The sequence below is a fragment of the Canis lupus genome, chromosome X (assembly GCF_011100685.1).
Source record: "Canis lupus familiaris isolate Mischka breed German Shepherd chromosome X, alternate assembly UU_Cfam_GSD_1.0, whole genome shotgun sequence".
NCBI classification, from domain to species: domain Eukaryota; kingdom Metazoa; phylum Chordata; class Mammalia; order Carnivora; family Canidae; genus Canis; species Canis lupus.
In genome coordinates this window covers 5,937,182-5,955,599 of record NC_049260.1, presented here as the reverse complement: position 1 = coordinate 5,955,599, position 18,418 = coordinate 5,937,182, and the positions used below count along the sequence as shown (strand labels likewise).

Here is an 18,418-nt window from a genome sequence, read left to right as displayed (position 1 = left end):
TACAGAGATTTCCCATGTGCCCCCCCCCCCCCATCTTCACACATGCATACCTTCTCCCACGCTACTTTTGCCAACATCCCACAGCAGAGTGGTACTCTTGTTACAGTTGATGAACCTACATTGATATGTCATTATCACCCAAAATCCATAGTTTACATTAGAGTTCACTATACATTCTGTGGATCTTGACAAACAAATAATGACATGTATCCATCATTAAGTATTATGCGGTATAGTTTCAATACCCTAAAAATCCTCTGCTCTGTCCACCTTTCCCTCTCCCTTAATTAACCCCTGGCAACCACTGATCTTTATATTTCTCTTTTATTGTCTTTTTTTTTTTTTTTAGAATGTCATATAGTTGGAGTCCTACAGTATGTAGCCTTTTTAGATTAGCTTCTTTCACCTAGTGTGCATTTATGATCCTCCATATCTTTTCGTGGCCTGATTGTTTTTCCCCCCCCGCCCCTTTTTTTTAACTCAAAGTCAACTGTGTAAGGACTTTTTAATCTTGCAGTTTCCCTTCATCTTGCCATATAACCTAACCTAACTGAACCTGATCATGGGAATGATATCCTATGGTGGTGTCGGGGAGGGGATTATATAGAGCCGTACAAAAGGACAGTGAGAGCTGTGGGGGCCAACTTAGAGTTTTATCTACTCCCCTTGGGAAGAAGAGCAGGAATGATTGGCAGCACTTTCCAAAACGGAAGCCCCCAGGAGCTCTGCTTTAACTCTATATGCAGTTCATGAACCAACTCACAGTGTTCCACCGATAACTCCATTACTCTGCAGATAGCACCAGCCCTTGACCAGTGTTGGGATCTGAGGCTCCCTACTCAGTGGTTTGTCTTTTAACCTATTTAAGGGGCAAAATAAGCACAGCATGATTTTCCAGTTCAAAAAGGTTTGGAGAAACCCCAAGTACTTTTTAGTGTGTGGTCAGTGCAGTGAACCACTTTGGGCAAAGTGGAAGGAAAAAGTGCCTCTAGCAGGATGAACAGTGAAGAGAGAGGGACATCACGGAAGCAGTTCTGTTCTAACCATACCATCGTTTGATTGGCAGAGGGTGTTCCTGTTGAAACAAACGCTGCTTGGACAAAGATGGGAGTTGGTGTCTGCTCCCTTGAGATGATCTGAGTTTGTCCACAGGTGGTAGTACGACTTGTAACAGCTGCCTGTATACTTGATTATGTTGACTAAAACTTGAATGCTCACCATCACTAACTGCTGGGCTTGGAACCCCTTACCAACTGGTGGTGATGGCGAGCTGTAGAGACACAGGAGAGACAGAAGAAGTGGAATCATTTTATCAGGCCTGTGTGAATTGCACTTTTGCCAATAGTTTCCCATTTTGTCCAGTCACTGGATCCATTCTCCAAGTTGGCAGTGATTTATGAAAGGTTTTTGTTCCCAATCCAAAGGACATAAGTCCCAGAGACCCTCCCAGATGGTCACATCCATTTGTATTTGTTCTCAGAAAGCTTCCTTCTCTCTGTACTGGACAGTACCCTTTCGGTTCTGCCTAAAGTGAGGGTATGACGTTCGATGAGTATGCTCTGGGCATCTTAGATACTGAGCAGAATGCCAGGGCTCAGGGGCGCTTTGGCCTCAAGGGGCTGGCTGTGCTCTACGTGGGAGGAGGACCCTGGATGCAGGGATGAGCAAAGGCTGGGGGAGCAGAGGGGAAGGAGCATCTAACACCTCTGGGGAGATGAGGGACACTATTCAATTTAACATCCCTTTGGCCACCTGCTGCTGTTTTCCAGTGAGGATGAGTATGATGCGTTAGGTGCTGGCTCTATAGCACCAAAGAGCAGAAAGCAGCAAAGATGTGAAACCCCAGACCCCTGGTGAGAATCTGGTTTCCTGTACCATGGGTTCATTTAGCAGCTTCAGTCTTTGGACTTGCAGAGAACTTTCCATGGTAATTTGCATCTGGAGATAGGGATTGAAAGAAGGATCTAGAAATCACCTTTTCAAGCTTAAGAGCCACTTGAAGAAATCCTTTAATACCTAAGGAAAAAAAAAAAAAAACAACCTAGGGGCAGGGGGTGGCAACTGCAGCCTCTCCTGTTGCCTGCTATGGTATGGCCCACAGCCTAAGAATGGATTTAGCATTTTGAATTGTTTGAAAAAAATCAAAAGAAAATATTATATAAAAATGACTTGTGCAAATTACATGAAAGTCAGATTTCATTGTCTAAAAATAAAGTTTTATTGGAACCTAGCCACACCCACTTGTTTTTATATACTGTCCATGGCTGTGCTGGAAGAGCAGCAGGGTTGAGTAGTTGCTACAGTGACAGTGAAACCTGCAGAGCCTGAAGTATTTACTGTCTGGCCCTTTATGGAACGACTTGCTAACCTCTGCCTTAGATCATGGGATAAAATAAGTGGAACAAAACATACACAACTTGTAAGAATAAGTGGAACAACACATTCTGCCAATCTGTAAGATGAGTAGAACAAAAACATACACCACTGTAAGCGTGGCTTGCAAAGCCTGGTCAGTAACTGATGATAAAAAGATTGGCAAGAGGTTGGGAAATGTGACTACATTTAAAATAAAATCAATTTCAACATTTATATCTACCAGTGCCAATTCAAATATAGAGAAGAAAACAAACAAAACCCTAATGTTTCTGATTCTGGCAAGAATTCAGGGTAATTGGGGCCATTGGACGTGTTATCTGATCACATCCAAGCATGCTTCTTCTGGAAAACTATGGAGATGATAAAGGAATGACCCATAAGTTTGAAAGTCAACCAAGGCTCCATTTCACCCTGAAAACAAATCGACCTAGGTGCTGAACCATTTGAACACTGAAGATCTATTTTTCTCTCCTTTTCCTCTAATACTCCTGCTTTTTTATCTTGAGTGATCTGTTTGCATTGTGGTTTATTCATGTGATAATATATTTATTGATCACCCGCCATTTGTCAAGCACTGTCTCAGCACTTGCAATTTACCAGGGAACAGTTCAAGTTCTTGTCCTTATGGCGCTTATAGTCTAGCAGGGAAGTCAGAAAAAGCCACAAGGTATTGTTATGTGACTTGTGCCTTTTTACAATCGATAATAAGTAAAATACACCACATGTTTGGTAGTAGAGAGAGACAAGAAAAAAGTACAGTGGGTGAGGAGTACAGTGCATGCACATACAGGTTGGGCTGTGTAGCAATTTTAGGCAAAGGGGCCTAAAATTGCCAGTGGTGATGGGAGGCTCATGAGAAAGGTCTTACTAGTTGTCCCGAATGATCAGTACTAGCACCAATAAACATCTGAGAGTATCTGAGTGTCCCCAGGTAAGCCAGCAACTAGCTCAAACACATAGGAAAAATAGGATGGTGTGGAAATATCCAGAAGGCACTGGAAAAGCTCTCTAATTCCTACCCCGCTGACTTCAAATTGAAGATACTTTTACAAGCCTTTTGTAGACATAACTTTTCAAGCGAATTACTGTGACAGAATGAATCCAGGCAGCATTAAATGATGAGTGAAATGGACACAGCCTGGCTGTGAGATCGATTGCTCCTTTCTGTGCTGTTGTCCGATAGTGGAGACAGTCCCTGGGTCCTCTGGGAGGACTCATTATCCTGGCCCCAAAAGACCTCGCCTAAGAAAAATCTTTTCAAAGATCTAGAAGCCCCTCCAAATGGGATTTAGATGGATTTGAATAAGCAGGTTCAGTACATAACTGTGAAACTCTGCAAAATTGAGCTTTCTTAAATACTTTATGTTGACTTCTGTACTGAGTAGAACACTTCATGATGATCTTGAAGTAACAAATTAAGAAGATTCATTTAGCTTTGTCTTGCTCTGTAAGTAATTTTCTGAGCTTACATGCTCATTTTCATTGCTTGAAATCACTTTGAGCATGTGAAGTGTGTATCAATATACACACATAAACATATCTACATAAATATGATATATTAAACAAAATCTAAAAATGTGCTTAATGTATTATATGTATAATGTTACATGTAATTACATAGATATCTTATCCAGTTATATTCTGATAATTAATTATTTGTGATATATCTGTTTTCAACCAGATAAACAGAAATACCATATATAATGTGAAATGTGTATCAAAATATATTTTTATTAAATACAGGGGACTGGAGTAGATACATAATGAGGATACATTTATGAGAAGTATCTCCCTGGCTTGTTTTGGAAATATATTTTTCAAAGCTGAGCAAGGAACTAGAATTTAATTTATTTCCTGAAAGGAGTTGATGTTATTTGAATAAAAGATAAACAGACTTTCCCATCGGGTATGAAATGTAATTTGTAATGTAAATTTTGGGGGAAATGGTTATTTTTCTTTTCTAGGAACCTAAACAATTTTTAGAGGGGCTCTGTGTTCTCTTTGGAAAATTAATAGAGATAACACAGTCATTCAAAGGAAAGTTAAAGTTTGAAACAAGCCAGTTCCACAGATTAAGACATCCTCCTAAGAAGTGGCCCAGGTGGCTTGGGAGGGGCCTCCATCTGACCCATGTCTCCTTTCTGATGCTCATCAGAAATACAAAATAACAAATACAAATAACAAAGGGCAGAAAGTCTTTGTGGAAATCTTTGCTGTAGGCTGAGAAACAAATGATGCTATATTAAAGCATCATAACTGGATGCAATCTTTTTATTAAGTACCATATATGTGTGATACTGTATCCAAAATTTAAAACTTTCAGTGTTGGACAGAGGGATCATTGATTTTTGTCCTCCTAACTTCAGTGTAAATGAAAACCATCTGAAAATTCGCCAGCTCTTTTCCAGTTATTACCTCTGTAATTATTTCCTTCTCCCCAAGTTTCTGGGTGATGATAGCCTAGAGTCATTTTGGGGAGCCTGGTCCCTATCCCTCCCTTAGAGATCGTGATGTTCTGGCCTGGAATGTGGCATAGCCATCAGGATTTTTGCTCTGCCCACCAGGATCCTAACATTCTGGCATTCTCACTTTGCAGGAGAACTACAGTCATCCATGGCTTCTCAGGGCCTCAGCAAACAGCACTTAATCTTTGTGATTCTCACCCCATTGATTAAAAAAAGTGACTCCCTTTACTCGAATGACAAAGCAATCAGTGCTGAAGTTAATTGGAATCTTACAGCCTTGAACATGTACCATTTGGGCATTTCTTTTCTATGGAGAATCCAAAATTGGCTAACGCCATGGAATGCACATTTGTAATACAAGGGGTGTGAGAGAGAGCTGATTTGCCAGTGAAGAGGAGTGATGGCAGGAATTGTATTTACGGTTTCCTTCCCTTTCAATTTCAGGTTTGGGTTGCTAACTACCTCTGATTCAGGAAGAAAAGAAGCCAGGCAGCTATGGCAGCTCCAAGGTGCTGCTGGCATTGTCCCAAATATTGCTGGGAAGTTGGGTGAGGTGGGTACCTACCAGCTCACCTTCTCTCCTTGTCTCAGTTGCTGTGGAGTAGATAAGAAAATGGGCTTGAACAGCAGATAACTCAGCCAGACAGGGCAGCTTCAAAAAAGATGTAACTTCTCATTCCCTAACCTGTCTCTTGGTTTTCCCATCTCCATCATTAAGAGATGCTGAGAGTCCCTGCCCCTGTGTAGCAAGACCTAAATGAACTCACAAATGAAAGCACTGAACAGGGTGTGGGGCATGCAGTAATTGCTCAATAAATGCAGAAATTATTACTATTTTGGTACAACCCTTTATTTTTTTGGGTGGTGACAAAGCTGCTTTTAGGATGTCAAAATTTTTTTCTTTTTTTCTCTTTCAAAGGAAGGTGAGGCTATGGAGTTAAAATTAAAAAACGCATACATGTGAAGTGTAGGTGTTAATTGGAACGAGATCTTCAGAAAATTGCTTCAAATGGAGCTCTGTAGACAATCTGTCATGGGTGTGTTCCAGCCTTCAGCCTGGTGTTTCTGGGATGGTGAACTTTGTACTTTCCTTCTCAAGCTCAAACATACCATTCTTTCGGGGATCCCTGGGTGGTTCAGTGGTTTAGCGCCTGCCTTCGGCCTGAGATGTGATCCTGGGGTCCTGGGATCGAGTCCTGAGTCAGGCTCCCTGCGTGAAGCCTGCTTCTCCCTCTGCCTGTCTCTGTCTCTCTCTCTGTGTGTCTCTCATAAATAAATAAATGAATAATTAAAAGAAACAAACATACCATCCTTTCTGTTCATGGCTTTTCCACCAGGGCTGAGACATTACTCATAACACTTTGTTTTGCTGTAGGTGCTTGGACTTCTAGCACTTCTTTAACTGTGTGTTTTGGTTTTTTCTCTCTGTTACTTACTCTGTTAAATTGAGTCCCCTCTCCTGATGCCATTTCTTTCTTTTATTTTTTTTTATTTATTTTTTATTTTTTTTTGCCATTTCTTTCTAAGTCTGGAAACACCTTTGACAGAAAATGTTCTGTCTTTCTTAGCATTTACACAAACGTCAAGTGCAGAATTAGGCATGCTATGATCATTGCTCCATGAGTGGCCTTAGCTTTGTTTTTATTCCATTCACTAAATGATATGTTGAGCAGCCCTTGAACCTAACTAAGACTTAGGACATTGTTAATGCCTTATACCACTTGTACTTCTTTAACCCTTCTGCCTTCTTGCGTCCAAGTACCCCAAAAATCTGATGTTTGAAATTTTCATTCCCTTGCTTTAATTTTCTTGCTGTTTTTTTTTTAATTTTTAATTTTAAGGATTTTATTTATCTATTTAAGAGAGAGTGCAGGACAGAGAGCACTAGTGGTAGGGGAGGTGGAGAGGGAGAGGGAGAAGCAGACTTCCCACTGAGCAAGGAGTCCCACACACAGAGCTCAACATGAGTATCCATCCCAAGACCCCAGGATCATGACCTGAGTTTAAAGCAGATTGAGTAACTGACTGAACTACCCAGGCATTCCATTCTTGCTGTTTTTATTAAATACATATGTATACTTAAGAAAAATGTAGTTTACTTTTGTTTTTGTTTGTTTGTTTGTTTGTTTTGTATTTCATATAAAGAATATCATGGGGACTTGCTTTTTTCACTCAACCTTTATTTCTAAGGTTTTTCTAAGATATAGTTCAATTAAGCTTGACTCTCATAAAATAATTCACTGGGGAGCTCTGCCATGATGATTTATCCATTCTCCTGTCGTAGGGTATCAGAGTTTTTAGACTTTTGCTTTTATAAATAATGCTGCTGGGAATGTATTCTCAGGTATGAATCCTAGCACACATGTGCAAAGCTACTCTTGGATTGTAGTCAAGCATGGAATAGCTGGGTGAACTATGGCAACAAATTGTTTTCCTAAGAGCTGACATGACTTTATATGCTTACTAGCGAGGTGTTTTGGTCCCTTAGAATGAAGGGGTAGACGACTCTTCTAATTCAGATAATACTCCCTACTATTGCTTGGATCCCCTCCTCCCCCAAACCATATCCACTGCTTGGGGCACATACTACCTTCTTTGTACTCACAGTGACTGTGTAAGGCAGGTATCATTTTCATTTTGCAGAGAGAGAAGGTATAGCTGATGGATGAAATGTAATCAAGAATTGACCCAGAGTAAGTAGATCCCAGACTTTTCAGTCCATTCTGATCCTTTGATGGTCTCTTTTGAGGAAGCCAAAAGGACATTTTCAAGGTCAACACTTTGCAGATTCACTTTTCCTATCTTTCTGAACATCCATTTGATGTCTGCCTTCCTGGGATTGCAGGATTTGAAGGGTAGAAGCAGCTGGGGTGGTTTTAAGCTGAAAGCACATCTGTAGCCAGGGAACATACTGCAGTTGTGTTTCTAGGTTTTCCCAAGTGTTCTTCACTTTCAGGTAGTGATGGAGGCCTAGAGCCGAGGATAGGATGGCATGAATTATGTGTGAATGTCTTAACCTGAATGGATCCTCTCTTTTATAATAAACTCCATTTGGACACCTGTGTGATTCCCAAGCCACTCTTTATGCTGTATGTATTTTTCCAGAGTATCTCTAGGCTGTCAGGATCATTTCCTAGTGTGTATGATGTGCTCTAAGACAAGGCATAGTAAAATACAGTATCACTGTACATATTGGTTAGTAGCAAATCCAGGAGAGACTGACTCTGCTTCATATCATTACTATGTTATCTTTTTTGGTAGCAAATTATAGACTGGTCCTGTCTTAATTTGCATTTGAAGTCTGTTTTCCATTAAAAGAGCAATACCTTGTTGTTAGGATCAAAACAATGAAAAACAGACAACAGTAAAAAGGGGAGTAACATCATTTATGGTTTGTTCCACTTGAAGACTACTGCTGACAATTTAGTGACTCTCTTTCCTGTGTTTTTATTTATTATTATTATTATTTTTAAAGATTTGATTTATTTATTCATGAGAGGCACAGAGAGAGAGGCAGAGACATAGGCAGAGGGAGAAGCAGGCTCCCTGTGGGGAGCCTAATGAGGGACTTGATCCCGGGACTCCAGGATCATGCCCTGAGCCAAAGGCAGATGCTCATCCACTGAGCCACCCAGGCATCCCACTTTCTGGTCTTTTTAAAAATCTATACTCTAAGATTGTGATTACAGGAAATATGTAATTCTGTATATTTCGTTTAATATTATAATGCGTTTCTCCTTGTTTTTACATCTCCTCTCAAATGCTGAATTTAATGGCAGCATAATTTCCTAAATAATTTCTTCTACCTTTCCCTGTAATATTTCCTTCTTTTTGATCTGCTTCAAGGATATTAGTAAATTATGGTCCACGAAATTAATGCACTTAAGTAGAATCTTGGATAATATGGTTTGTTTCTGTGATCTGAATGCATCATACATGATACTGGAAATGAGAGGTGGCTAATTAGTAACATGAATGAGGACATGGCAGGTTTTGTGGTATAGGGCCCAAACAGTCCAGACTAGTAGTTCTCAGACATGTACATCAGCCTCACTTGGGGAACTTGTTAAGACAGGTGCCTGGGCACGATCAGCAGTACCCAAACTGTGGAAAGAACCAAGATGTCCATTGATGGATGAGTGGGTAAAGAAGATGTGGTATATTTAGACACATATGAATGTATAATGGAGTATTACTCAGCCATCCAAAAGAATGAAATCTTGCCATTTGCAACAACGTGGATGGAGCTAGAGAGTATTATGGTAAGTGAAATAAGTCAGAGCAAGACAAATAAATGATTTCATTCCTATGTGGAATTTAAGAAACAAAACAGATGAAAATAGGGAAAGGAAAAATAAAATCAGAGAGGGAAGCAAACCATAAGAGACTCTTAAATATAGAGAACAAACTGAGGGTTATGGGAGGGGAGGTGGGTGGGGGGATGGGGTAACTGAGTGATGGGCATTAAGGAGGGCACGTGATGAAATGAGCATTGCATGTTTTTATGTGGGTGATGAATCACTGGATTCTGCTCCTGAAAGCAGTGTTGTATTATTGCTAACTAACTTGAATTTAAATAAAAGCAAAATGAAAAAATAGCCAGATGCCTGGGCATACCGTCCCATTGATTCTGATCCTCTAGGTCTGTGGTGGGACCTGTGGATTTGCATTTCTAACAAGCTTCCAACTTGTGTAGTTGCAGCTGGCCCATTGAGTTGCTCTGATATACAAAACTGTGTCTTCTGGTTTATGGTAATAATTTTTACACACCTAACTGCTGTTGGTAATAAATGAAGGCAAACAATGTTAGTAAACCTTGTGCAAGGGTCTCAGACCTTACTGGTCATTAGATGGCATTTATTGTGGGAGAGATCAAGTTAATGTACAGTTGAGTTAACATTAAAAATTGAAGCTAAACTTTCAGGGCCCTTTTGCACTAATTTTCTTGCTTTACCATGAAGAGAGGGTTAAGCTTTTTCTTAATTGTTTCTAGCCCCCAAATCAATGATTACTTTTTTGCCATCACCAATTGGGGTTCTTGGCCATTTCTTTGAAATGCTTTCTTGGATGTCACACTGAGCGTAAGGCAGAAAGTCTTTCAGAATCTTTTAAGGTCTCCCCTTTTGAGCATCTGAGCCTCCCTGCTTAACTATGTGCAAAAACCCTCTGCTTGGGGATTATGCAGGGAAAATTTGAAGCTGGGTGTGGACCACGCCCATTCCCCTAGCAGCAGCTGTGGCTCAAGAGAATGAAAAACAGTATTTCATAAATGAATTATGCAAATATGATGTGGATTTTGGGGTGGAGTCTGATTGTCTCCAAAAGCAGAATGCAAATTACTTGTTTGTGCACATTTTCTGTTCTGGCACATTTGCCTTCCTAGTACAAAATGTGCTATTGGCGACTTACGCTGTACCTCCACAAGCAAACCCGTGATCCACAAATGCCATGTTTCAAAAGTTCTTTTTAGTGTGTTCTCTCCTATGGTAGGATGTGGGCTGCGTACACTGAGGACTGATGTTTTCCAAGACCCCTGAGGATATGAAAACCATAGGCAGTTTCCCACTCTGCTTGCAGATTCTCTTTTATGTTTTCAGGCAGAAAGCCCCGTGGAACTGAACATAATTATTTTTTATTTTGTCTTCATCACACAAGGGGTTCTTTCAGTAAAGCGACTTCCAGTCTGTTGGGGCAGAATGGATCTTTTTGCTCCCCTTGAGTTTTATGGGCCTGAATGACAAAATAATCCCTTATAAAACAGTCATTTTGGTTTTTTTGAGACAAACTTTGTGGACCCCTCTGTTTGGCATGGGCTCACTGTGAGTATGCAAAGCGAAAATTCAGCCCTGAGTGTTTTGGACTAGCTTGGAATATTATAATGTCTTTGGAGACTGAGTAGCCAGTATAAAGCTCTCTCCAGGGAAGACACAGATTTCATTTGAAGAAAGAGGGGAAGGAACGTTGCATCATGGCTCTTTTGAGATTCTAGGATTATCCCGACCAAAAAAAAAGTAGTTTCCCTAGCAACAAGAGATAAGAGAAAATGCTCATAAATTTCCCCCACCTACTCATTTAAAAAAACGCAATGAAGCAGATGGTTTGGATAATGCAGGTATTGCAGAGTCTAATTTACTCAGTGTCGATAGAAGGAGCATAAATATTGAAGTGTTTGTGCTCTGCAGTTTGCAAAACTGCAGCCTGACAACTCTTTCAAAGATGAGAGCTTTCCAAAGATCCAGCCTCTCGATCAATAATCCAAACGGGATGTTGGCAAAGAGAAAGCGTCAGAAGACCAAAATCGCTTGGCATGTGCAAAGGGGATGGATAGGCAGGGCAAAAAATTCAGCATGGTTGGGCAACAGAGATGAAAGCAGGCAAGGCTGTGTCAGAAGGATAGCTCGAAAGAAACAGAGATCCAGTGTTCAGAATTGTAAACCTTTGGGTTTCAGCAAGAAATATTAACAAAATCCATTCATTTTATGTGGCCGTGCAGTGTTTTGTTGGACAACGTTCTCTGCTTTCAAATGATGTTGCTTTATTGAGGCTCTTTTGTGCTTACTTCACCAGGTTGATGGTTTTTCTTGGCTGAACCCCACTACGTTAATGGTGGAGATGCATTTCTTGGCTTTACAACTGACGCTGTCTCTCTCATGTATGTAGAGGTGCCTGAGAAGGCAGGAGAGCTTCCGGTCTCAGGTGGGAAAGGGCTAGTAGATGAAAATTTCTACTGATAGAAATGGAAAGGCTCTTTGTTGCTTGCATTGTAAATTATTAAAAATGATTTCTGGCTTGTGTTTGTGCAGAATGAAAATTTCGGCTCCTTTAATATTTATTTGATGCCTCTAACCTAGATTTACACTGTGCTCAGACAAATATGCGATATGTGGATAAACAGTTTTATATTAAGCAAGAATAAGAGTCAAGTTTGGAAATTTTAAAGTGAAATTTGGAAACATCTATCTCTGTCTCTATCATCTTTTTATCTATGTCAGTAAGATATCCACCTGGATCATTTATATCTTCCTAAGGTATACAGATTTTGGGACACCTAGATGGCTCAGTCAGTTGAGTGTCTGACTCTTGATTTTGGTTCCTCATGGTCATGAGGTCGAGCCCCAAGTTAGGCTCTACGCTCAGTGTGGAGTCAGCTTGGATTGTCTCTCTCCCCCAATTCCTCTATTCCTCTCTCTGCTACTCCTGCTTTATCTCTCTCAAATAAATAAAACCTTAAAAAAAAGGGAATACATGTGGTTTATGTATACAATGGAATATTACTCAGCCATTAGAAACGACAAATACCCACCATTTGCTTCAATGTGGATGGAACTGGAGGGTATTATGCTGAGTGAAGTAAGTCAATCAGAGAAGGACAAACATTATATGTTCTCATTCATTTGAGGAATATAAATAATAGTGAAAGAGAATATAAGGGAAGGGAGAAGAAATGTGTGGGAAATATCATAATATCAAATATCATAGAACATAAAGACTCCTAACTCTGGGAAACGAACTAGGGATGGTGGAAGGGGAGGAGGGCGGGGGGTGGGGGTGAATGGGTGACGGGCACTGAGGGGGGCACTTGATGGGTTGAGCACTGGGTGTTATTCTGTATGTTGGTAAATTGAACACCAATAAAAAATAAATTTATTATTAAAAAAAGGGAATACAGATTTATTTTCCCTTTATATGCATTAAGATAATATACTTAAACCCATTCTTTAGTTTATTCCAGATAAATGCCACAGGAAGATATCAGATAATCCTGCACCTAATAATGAAATAGATAAGATAGTTAGGCAGACAGAATGGCTGTGTTTCAGCCCTTATTGACCTCAGTACTGTGGTTTTTTGTTTTTGGCTGAAGTTCCTATTCTTTGGTGAATCCAGGAGGCTTTCATGGAGATTTGCTGCATCTGGAGTAGTTCCAGATAATTGTCAAGTGTGACTGATAAACACTATTTAATTTCCTCTCTTTAAGAAATAGTTGAATGTATGTTGATAGTTACATCAAAAATGTGTCAATTTTCCATTTTATGAGGGCCCTTGCATGCCTCTCAAAGGATTCATGCCTTCTCTCTCATCTCAGGTGCATCCTTAGGGGATGAATACTTTGGGTTCCCCCTACAGGACCTGCTTTGTCCTTTGGCTCTGATCAATCATGCTTACTTATTAGGCAAGATGATTAAAGTGGTGGAGAACATGGAAAAATAATCCTGCAGATGGCAAGCTTTCCAATCCACATTGATGAAGGCTTTTGGGAAGCCTCCAATTTGTATTTTATTTTATTTTATTGTTTCAGGGATCAACATGTATTATTTCATGGATGAAACGAGACTTTGGACTGAAGATAAACTAATTTACTGCAACTCTTAACGGCCACAATAGATGGTTGAGGGCATCGAGATTGCACTAAAATCTCTTTAAATAGGTAGCTAATGGATGGTTGCTTTTTTGGCTATGAACAAATGAATGCATCAAAAATATGATTTATATTTGCAGTTTGGATTTTGGGGCACACTCATATAATAGGCCTGATGCTAGCTAGATATTCACGCTGGCATGTAAATTTTAGGCTATTGTGTATATACCTCCATGAGATAGCGTTGTCCCAGGATGAGAATGTAAATGCAAAGTGGTTGTGTGACAAGGATTCAGATGTGTTGGCTAATGTGCATTTATGGGGTCTCTGAAAATCATTTTCCAAGATACATGTATTTCTTTCCATTCACAGATATGTGCCTTGCTTGAGTATTATGAATGTCTTCCAGTGATGACTTTTTGACATACTTTTGAAACAGGATGGCCAGAAAATTTTCCTGAAAGATGTTTGAGTCTGTGTCATTCCATGGAGCCAGGTAATAATTAGAGGAATTTGGGCTAGTATTATTTGAACAAGTCTTTCAGAAATAATGAGGAAGGAATCAAGGTCTTGATGAGTTGCATGAGCCAGTTCTATCTTTTTCAGTTTTGCTTTTATGACATCCTACTTTATTATCGATCGATTGATTTTTAAAGATTTTATTTATTTGAGAGAGAGGAGGAGAGAGAGAGCATGAGCACGGTGGAGGGGCAGACAGAGGGGGAGAAGCAGACTCCCTACTGAGCAAGGAGCCTGACATGGGCCTTGATCCCAGAACCTGAGATCATGACCTGAGCTTCATGAAGGCAGATGCTTAACTGACTGAGCCACCCACGCACCTGACATCCTATTTTAAATAGATGGCAAATACTGATTTGCAGTCCAATCAATATTTAGGATTAGATGTCTTCATTACAAGTTTAGCTCTGACAGGGCGTTATGCTCCTCTCCTGGACTCGTGTGTGTCTATATTACTTTTTTACTTATTTTTAGAATTATGTCCATATTCTTTGAAACTGCATGTCCCCCTCCTGATTGTTCCCTTATCTATCCTATTTCATGTTTAAGTTATGAGGCTCTTAGGAGCTCATTGCTTCAGTGCACACAGTGGAAAATAACTGGAAGGAAATTTCCTCTTGGTTTTGGTTTACAGGAGCCAAACATTCTCGCAAAAATAGAAGACTCTTTCTAGAAAGAAAACTTGGGAAAGTGTGTAGATTGAGGAGAGATGGTTCTCCCAAGAAAGTAGAAAATATTTGATGGGGCCCCAAGAGGAGGAGAAGTGGAGGTGTGCATAGAAATGCTTTCCAGAAGAGGCCCATCCCGGACTGTCCAGACTCCAGATGGCTGAGTGGGGAGGTCGGTGGAGGGAGCCTTTGAAGGCTCTGTAGACACTTTGATGACTCACTGACATCAACGACAACAAGAACATCTGGGAAATCACCTCCTTCAGGTATGGACATAGGTCTGCAGGAAAGCAGGAAGTGAGGCTGCTTCTGGGACCCCAGTGTGCTAGAGGGATTTGGGGGTTAAGATGTTCAGGCTGGTCCAGGTAAATATTTCTCCTCTTCTGTGTCAGAGCCCCAGTCTTTTCTCATTAAAGCTTTGACTGACTTAGAAGTCAGGCTGCATGTTCAGTGTCTTTGCACCTCTGCCATTTGGAAAATGAAAACACAGGCCTTATTTTCAGTATAGTCTCCCCTGTGGTTGCTGCAGATGTGTTCTAATTTGGTAGATAGCTATCCTGAACATATTTTTTGCAAAGCTTCTAATACCATCCAGAGAATTCCTCCTGCAGTTAATCCTTGTCACCATTGTTGTCACCTCTCCAAGCATCACCTTCCACCTGTGTGCCCCATTAACCACAGGTGTAATGTGTGTAACTGTGACACCCATCCCTGCCAGGAACGATCAGTATCCTATGTTTGACCGGTGATCAGGCCCCTAATTCTGTCAGACTATATTGAGGCTCTGCTTTCTGGGCTCACTGTTGGTCCCAAGCATCTTAGGTCAGATACTCTAGGAAGTAGGGACTGAACAAATAGCTTATGAGAAATATTTTGTTAGAGAAATCATAGGGTCACACAGACAGTGGAAAGTGGAATATGGGGGCAGAATTGTGGTCTCTCCAAACATGTCCCGAAACTACAAACTATGAATATGTTTGTCTTACATGGCAAAAGGGAATTAAGGATGTCTAATGTGGATGAGGCAAGGCAGACCATGCTCACAGATAGTGAGCCTGAGATTCCCCAACCCCTCATTGGTCACTGCAGTGGTGGCTCAGCCAAAAAATGGCTGACAGCCTCAGGGAAAGATGAGGCCAAGGGAACCTGAGGTGATACATAAGGCATGCTATCTGTATCGAGAAGAGGAAAGGGAAGAAGAGATTATATATTTTAGGGCAGGTCTGTAAATGATACTAATCTTGGGTCCCCTCCAGGAAGGTTTTCACAAACATGTATTTCAGGAGAAAACAATCCTGGTTCTCTTTAAAAATACCTTATTTTTAAAGAATTCTTTTCTTTTTAAAATTGCTTTTATATTTACAGCCTATCTCTATTCCATAAATACTGGTATGGCAGTGGATGAGGTGAAGCCATATATTTAAGACTTTCTGCTATATTCTTTTTCTCCATCTTGTCTTCCTTCAGCTAGTGATTTGTAGCTCTGGTGCTGTCCCCAGGAGCTGAATCATGTGCCTTCCCTATCAATGTTTCATGCTGCTGATAATGCATGCTTCCTCTTAGCCCAGAATGCCTACGTCAAGATTTGGGATTTCTGACTCAACTGGACAGTCTTGCGCATAACCCCCAAGCTTCTGAAGGCAGGATCTCCATGTTCTTCACCATCTGCTTTTCAGGTATTCTGTTGGATTTCTACTTCTGCATGGTTGCTCCTTTTCCTTGATACTTTGGAGTGTTACCATTATTATTATTATTATTTTTCTAGCTAAGCTTTTCATTGTAAAATGAGGCATATGTACAGAAAACCACACAAAAAGCACATACAAGGTTATATGGCAAGCACCCTTCTAAGTAAGACACCTGTCATAGAACATCAAGGGACTCTAGCAGTTCCATTATGTGCCCCTTCCTAGTCATACCCATTCTATTCCCCACCTACATGTATACACTATGCTAACTTTTATAGTAATTACTTCCTTTAATTTCTGTATAGTTCTGTGCCCCAGATATACATCCCTAGACATGATAGGTCTTGTCTACTTTTATAGTTTGATATCTTTTAAATTGCACTTAATCTACAATTTTCTACTCCATTCCTTTTTTCCATTGTTGTTCCCTATACTTTATCTGCCAAGGAACCTGGGTTGGACCTGTTGCATTTCCCAAAGTCTGGATGTTGCCAGTAGCTTACTCATGGTACAGTCAGTGTATTTCCTACAGCTGGATATAGAGACTTCATCAGACACATGTTCAATCTGCTTGGCAAGACTCTGTGTGCTATTGAATTCTATTCTCTGAAGCTACAGTGCTGACTTTGGTGGTTTGTTTTTTCTTTTTTTTGCTTGTGATGGAAGCAGCTATTAACATAGTGGGTCTGTTAATTCATTGGAGGTTGCACAATGGTGACACTAATTCTATCATTTTGTTTACATTTATTACTTATAGTAACATTATAAAGAATGACTTGTTCTCATCTATTTTCAGTTGCCCAGAGGTATAATTCAGATAAGAAGGGCAGGATAAATACTTGATTCTTCAACTGTATCAGTTTTCAAGGTCATGCATTGTTTTCTTCCAATATTTAGAAAGTGACCAATTAATTTTTAAAAGTTTAGTTGTTAACTCCTGCTTTTAAACAGGTTTCCATCTTTTCCAATTTTCGTTCTTACTGTTGTTCACGTTGTCTTGTCTATGGCTGTTGACAGCCTCTTCATGTTGACTCCTGCGTCATCTCAACACTCTCACAATCATCAGTGGCTTTCTTGATGTTGGATATTATAAGCTCTTTGAAGTCATCTTGTATATTTTCTGTCCCAGGCTGGGAACTCTCTTCCTTTCAACTCTCAATTGGTTTTGTGGTTAAGAAATTGTTCATACAAAGGGAGACAGAACATGAGAGACTCCTAACTCTGGGAAATGAACTAGAGGTGGTGGAAGGGGAGGTGGGCAGGGGGTGGGGGTGACTGGGTGATGGGCACTGAGGGGGGCACGTGAGAGGATGAGCCCTGGGTGTTATTCTATATGTTCGCAAATTGAACGATAAAAAATAAATTTATAAAAAAAATTGTTCATACAGTGTTTACTAGCAGGCTTGTTGATGTCAGGTTTGGTCAATGTAAAGATCTTGGGTCATGTTTACCTTCCTCGAATATCTTAATTATATCATTCCATTTTTTATTGGAATAAAGTCTTGCTGTCAAGTCTGATGATGATGATCTAATTTTATTAACATTGTGTGTCACTTTAATTTTTTCCTATAAACCTACAGGATTCTTTTCTTTTTTCTTTTTTTTTTAATAGTTTATAAAGTTAACATTCAAATCCACAGAGATGAGATGCATTTCCATTTTTAAAAAAAATATTTATTTATGAGAGACACAGAGAGAGAGAGGCAGAGACACAGGCAGAGAGAGAAGCAGGCTCCATGCAGGGAGCCCGACACGGACTTGATCCCTGGGTCTCCAGGATCATACCCTGGGCTGAAGGCAGTGCTAAACTGCTGAGCCACCCGGGCTGCCCGATTCTTTTTTTTTTTCTTCAAAATACAGCAATTTTACAGTTGGTTGCTCAGAGTTAGTATTTTCAGGGATGTTACTTGCTGCTTCAGTATGTCATTTCAAATCTTTATTGTGAAAAATTTCCTTGAATTATTTTTAGTATTTGTTGCCTTGTTTTGGTTTTTTTCTTCAGGGATTCCTATTGTCAACATGTTGGATCTTCTTTGCTATTTAAATATTTGTCACATTCAGTCAGATCCTTTTCTCCAAACTTTTAGAGTTTGAAAATTTCCTTTCGTCTTTCATTTCTCACATCACTTTTTGTTTATTCTTTTGTGTTTTTTTTCTAGTTTTTTCTTATTTGAAAAATTTTTTCTTATTTGTAGTTGTCTTGGGTTCTGTCATGTTTTTGAGAGCTTTTATTTCTGATTTATATTGTACTTTCATGTTACGTGTCATTTTTATTAGTGTCTTCTAGTTCTTTTTGAAGTAGCAAATTGTGGTTTTCAAGTGATTTATAAGGATGTATTTTCT

At 39.9% G+C, this 18,418-nt stretch overlaps 1 long non-coding RNA gene across 1 annotated transcript in view; it reads left to right on the top strand.

The window, feature by feature from the left end:
- Nucleotides 1–18,418, top strand: part of LOC102153595 — a 272,842-nt gene that overhangs the window by 137,486 nt on the left and 116,938 nt on the right. The window contains exons 11-16 of the long non-coding RNA XR_005386104.1: nucleotides 5,286–5,394; nucleotides 11,409–11,537; nucleotides 13,141–13,269; nucleotides 13,573–13,696; nucleotides 14,354–14,653; nucleotides 15,951–16,063. This is a non-coding gene — a long non-coding RNA (uncharacterized LOC102153595). The remainder of the gene's footprint in view (nucleotides 1–5,285; nucleotides 5,395–11,408; nucleotides 11,538–13,140; nucleotides 13,270–13,572; nucleotides 13,697–14,353; nucleotides 14,654–15,950; nucleotides 16,064–18,418) is intronic.